The sequence below is a fragment of the Theropithecus gelada genome, chromosome 17 (genome assembly GCF_003255815.1).
Source record: "Theropithecus gelada isolate Dixy chromosome 17, Tgel_1.0, whole genome shotgun sequence".
NCBI lineage: Eukaryota > Metazoa > Chordata > Mammalia > Primates > Cercopithecidae > Theropithecus > Theropithecus gelada.
In genome coordinates this window covers 16,861,609-16,866,579 of record NC_037685.1, presented here as the reverse complement: position 1 = coordinate 16,866,579, position 4,971 = coordinate 16,861,609, and the positions used below count along the sequence as shown (strand labels likewise).

At 32.9% G+C, this 4,971-nt stretch overlaps 1 pseudogene across 1 annotated transcript; it reads right to left on the bottom strand.

Annotated features, from left to right (window-relative positions):
* Window positions 1–1,045: 1,045 nt before the first annotated feature.
* LOC112610960 lies at window positions 1,046–1,491 on the bottom strand (annotated as a pseudogene). Its single transcript, XR_003116513.1, has one exon. The product of XR_003116513.1 is annotated as a 60S ribosomal protein L31 pseudogene (transcript).
* Between the last annotated feature and the right edge of the window lie 3,480 nt (window positions 1,492–4,971).

Sequence of the window (4,971 nt, the reverse complement as noted above, 5' to 3'; positions counted from 1 at the left end):
TATCAGAATATTTTGTTTCTCTTCACTACACTTTGTCCCCCTTTCTACCTTTCCTTGGATTTTCAAATTTATATATTTCATTTTTTCCCTCTACTCATCCAAATGCTATGAATTTTATTTCTGTTATTTGTAGTTACCCTTCATTTTTTAAGAATCATGTTCAAGAATTAAAATTTTCTAACAAATTTTCAATTTATTTCCTTGTATGAATAGAACAGGGATTTTAGAATTCATTGGCACTTTTTCTCTGTATACTTATTAGTGCCTAGATTTTTACTTTCACCTCTTTTGAGGTGAAACTCATACACACACAAATAGTTATTTTAACAGTAAGTAGTTAAATTACTAGTTTAAAAAATCAATTTATATATGCCTTTTTCTTTTATCTCTTTCTTGCTTCTGGGTGTGTTTCCGTTTCCTTATTATAAAAATTATTTTTATGTTTGTTTGTTTGTTTTTAGGAAGGGTCTGTGGGAAAATGTATTTATTCTACCTTCATCCTTGAATGTGCTTTAGCTAGAAATAAAATTCTGGATAGATAGGTATTTCCCTAAGAATTTTAAAGACATAATTTTATTTCTTCTGGCATCTACTGGTAATAATAAGTTTAATTGTAGTCTCTATTTTCTCCCTGGTAGATTTTAACAACATCTCTGTGTTTTGTTATTTCCTCATAATGTGTCTAGTTATGCATTTACTTTTATTTATCTGGAATACATTTTTTATGTGTGTAAATTTAATGGGCATACGTACAGTTTTGTTACATGTATATATTTGTTCAGTGGTGATGTCACCAATAATGTACATTGTACCCAGTAAGCAATTTTTAATCATCCTTCCCCCTTTTGGCCTACTACTCTTCTGAGTCTCTACTTTCTATCATTCCACACTCTATGTCCATGTGTACACATTATTTAGCTCCCACTTGTTTCTGAGTTGCTTCACTTAAGATAATGGCCTCTGGTTCCATCCATGTTGCAACAGAAGATATGATTTCATTCTTTTTTATGACTAAATAGTATTTCATTGTAAATATGTACACCACTTTTTTTTTTCAATTTTACAACTTTATTTGATGTATTTGACGATCAGCGATTAGTTCTCATCCACATTGACTGTCTGTAGATTTTTGAAAGTGGTAACAGGTACATAGGAAACCAAAGTATAGAGCTTATTTGGTGAATCTTCATCCTCATTACGTTTTCTGGGCAGCCGCACACGGATTCGGTATGGGACATTCCTTCTTGCTTTGGCCCAGACAGCTTTGTTGAGCGTGGTATCAATGCGCACTTCTGGAGTTCCCATCTCCTTCATGGCAAATTTCCGAATCTCTTTGAGTGCCCGAGGGGCACGCTTCTTGAAGCCCACTCCATGGATGCGCTTGTGAATGTTGATGGTGTATTCTCGGGTCACCACCTCGTTGATGGCAGAACGGCCCTTTTTCTTCTGGCCACCTTTCTTTGCGGGAGCCATTCTGCCGGGTCCAAGTTGGAAAGCTGTACACCACATTTTAATCCAATCATCTGTTGATGGGCACTCAGGTTGATTCCGTATCTTTACTAGTGTGAATAGTACTGCAATAAACATATGAGGATTGGTATTTTTTTCATATGATTTCTTTTCTTTGGGTAGATACCTAGTAGGATTGCTGGACTGAATGGTAGTTCTATTTTTAATTCTCTGAGAAATCTCCAAAATGTTTTCTGTAGAGATTTTACTAATTTACATTTCCACCAGCTTTGTATAAGCATTTTTTTTTCTCTGCATCTTTGCTGACATCTTTTATTTTTGACTTTTTAATGATAGCCATTCTGACTGATGTAAGATAGTATCTCATTGTGATTTTAATTAGCATTTCTTTGATGATTAGTTATATTAAGCATTTGTTTCATATGCTTATTGGTCATTTCTATGTCTTCTTTTGAAAAATGCCTATTCTTGTCCTCTGTCCACTTTTTAATGGGGTTATTTTTATTGTTGTTGTTGAGTTTTTGGGGTTCCTTGTAAATTCTGGGTAACAGCCCCCTGTTGTATGCATAATTTGCAAATATTTCCTGCCATTCTACAGGTTGTCTGTTCACTTGTTGGATATTTATTCTGCTGTGCAGAAGCTTTTTAGTTTAATTAAGTCCAGTGTGCCTATTTCTGTTTTAGTTACTTGTACTTCTTAGGTCTTAGTCCTAAATTCTTTGCCGAGGCCAATGTCCAGAAGACTCTTTCCTTGGTTGTCTTCTATTGTTTTTATAGTTTCAGGTCTTACATTGGAACCTTTGATCCATCTAGAGTTGATTTTTGTGTACGGTGACAGATAGAGGTCTGGTTTCATTCTTCTGCAGATAGCAATCCAATTTTCCCAGGACTATTTATCAAAAAGGGTATCTTTTCCCAGTGTATATTCTTGTCAACTTTGTCAAAGATTAGTTGGCTCTAGATATGTGCGTTTATTTCTAGGTTCTTGATTCTGTTCCATTAATCCGTGTGTCTGTTTTTATACCTGTACCATCCCATTTTGATTACTGTAACAATGTAGTATAATTTAAGTCAGGTATGTGATGCCTCCAGCTTTGTTCTTTTTGCTCAGGATTGCTTTGATTTTATTCAAGCTCTTTTTTGGTTCTACATGAATGTGAAACTATCTTTTAGTAATTCTGTGAAAATGATGTTGGTATTTTAACACGGATTGCATTGAATCTGTAGATTGCTCTCTGCAGTATGGATATTTTAACAATATTAATTCTTCCAATCTATGAGAATGGGATGTTTCTGCATTTGCTTGTGTCATCCACAATTTCTTTCATCAGTAGATTTCCTTGTAGAGATCATTTGCCTCCTTGGTTAAATATATTCCTTTTTTTAAAAAAATAGTTATTGAAAATGGAATTGCCCATTTGGTTTCTCAGGTTGATCATTATTAGTGTATAGAAATCCTACTTATTATTGGTGTGTAGAAATGTGTATAGATTTTTGTACATTGACTTTTTATCCTGAAACTTTACTGAATTCACTTATCAAATCTAAGAGATTTTTAGTAAAGTCTTAAGGTTTTTTAGATATAAGATTATATCATCAGCAAAAAAAGATAACTTCACTTCCTCTTTTCTTATTTGAATGTCTTTTATTTTTTCTCTTGCCTGAGTGCTCTGGCTCAGACTTCTAGTACTATGTTAAATAGGAGTGGTAAAAGTGGGCATGCTTGTCTTGTTATAGTTCTTAGGGGGAATGCTTTCAACCTTTCCCTGTTAATTATGATGTTAGCTGTGGGTTTGTCATATATGGCCTTTATTATTTTGAGGAATGTTCCTTCTATGCCTAGTTTAGTCATGAAATTTGGTGTCAAATACCAAATTTTACCAAATGCTTTTTCTGCATCTATTGAGGTGATCATATGCTTTTTGTCCTTAATTCTGTTTATGAGATGAATCACATTTATTGATTTGTGTATGCTGAACCATTCTTGCATCCCTGGAATAAACCCTGCCTGACCATGGTGTATTATCTTTTGATGTGCTGTTGGATTCAGTTTGCTAGTATTTTGTTGAAGATTTTTGCATCTGTGTTCATTGGAGATATTGGTCTATAGTTTTCTTTTTCTGTTGTATCCTTGCCTGGCTTTGGTGTCAGGATGATACTGGCTTCATAGAATGAGTTAGAGAAAATTCCCTTCTTATGTATTTTTTGGGGAAAATTTCAGCAAGATTGGTATCAATTCTTCTTATAGGTGTGATAGAATTTGGTTGTAAATCTATCTGGTTTGGGGCTTCTTTTTTGTTGGGAGATTTTTTTTTTTATTACTAATTCAATCTCACTATTCATTTTTGGTCTGTATAGAATTTGTATTTTTTCCTGGTTCAATCTTGGGAGGTTACATGTTTCCAGGAATTTATCCATTTTCTCTAGATTTTCTGGTTTATGAGCATGTAGTTGTGCATAGTAGTCACTGATAATATTTTGTATTTCTGGGGTATTAGTTGTAATGTCTCTTTTTTCATTTCTGATTATGTTAATCTGAATCTTCTCTCTTCTTGGTTAGTCTAGCTAGTGGTATATCAATTTTGTTTATCTTTTCAAAGAACCAACTTCTGTTTTGGTTTTTTTATCCTTTGTAATTTTTGTCTCAATTTCATTTAGTTCTGCTCTGTTCTTTGTGATTTCTCTTCTTCTGCTAGCTTTAGGTTTGGTTTGGTGTTAGTTTTCCAATTCCTTGAAGTTCAGCATTAGGTTGTTAATTTGTAATCTTTCTATTTTTATGTAGACATTTGACACTATAAACTTGCATCTTAGTACTGCTTTTGCTATATCCTAGAGGTATTGATATATTGTGTGTCTCCATTTTCATTCATTTCAAATTTTTTTTTTAATTTCTGTCTTAATTTCATCATTGACCCAAAGTTCCTTCAGGAGTATGTTGTTTAACTTTCATGTATTCATATAGTTTCTAGAGTTCCTCTTGGTATTGATTTCTAGTTTTATTCTGCTGTTGTTTGGGAAGATACTTTATATATATTTTTTTTCAATTTATGGAGACTTTTGTGGCTTAATATATGGTCTGTCTTAATATATGGAATGTTCCATGTGCCAATGAGAAAAATGTACATTCTATACTTGTTGGGGAAAACGTTCTGTATATATCTATTAGGTCAATTTGGTCAAAAGTCTAATTTAAGTAGAGTGTTTGTTGATTTTCTGTCTCAATGATCTGTCTAGTGCTGTCAGTGAGGTATTAAAGTCCCCCACTATTATTGTACCTTATTCTTTAGGTCCAGTAATATTTGTTTTATGAATCTGGGTGCTATGGTGTTTGAAGCATACAAATTTAGGATTATTTTATTCTCTTATTTAATATATCCTTCATAATTTTCTAATGACTTTCTTTTTTGTTTGTTTGTTTGCATTTTACTGTTTTGGATTGAAAGTCTGTTTTATCTGTGTAAGTATAGTTTGTTTGTTTGTTTTTTACTGTTTTGGATTGAA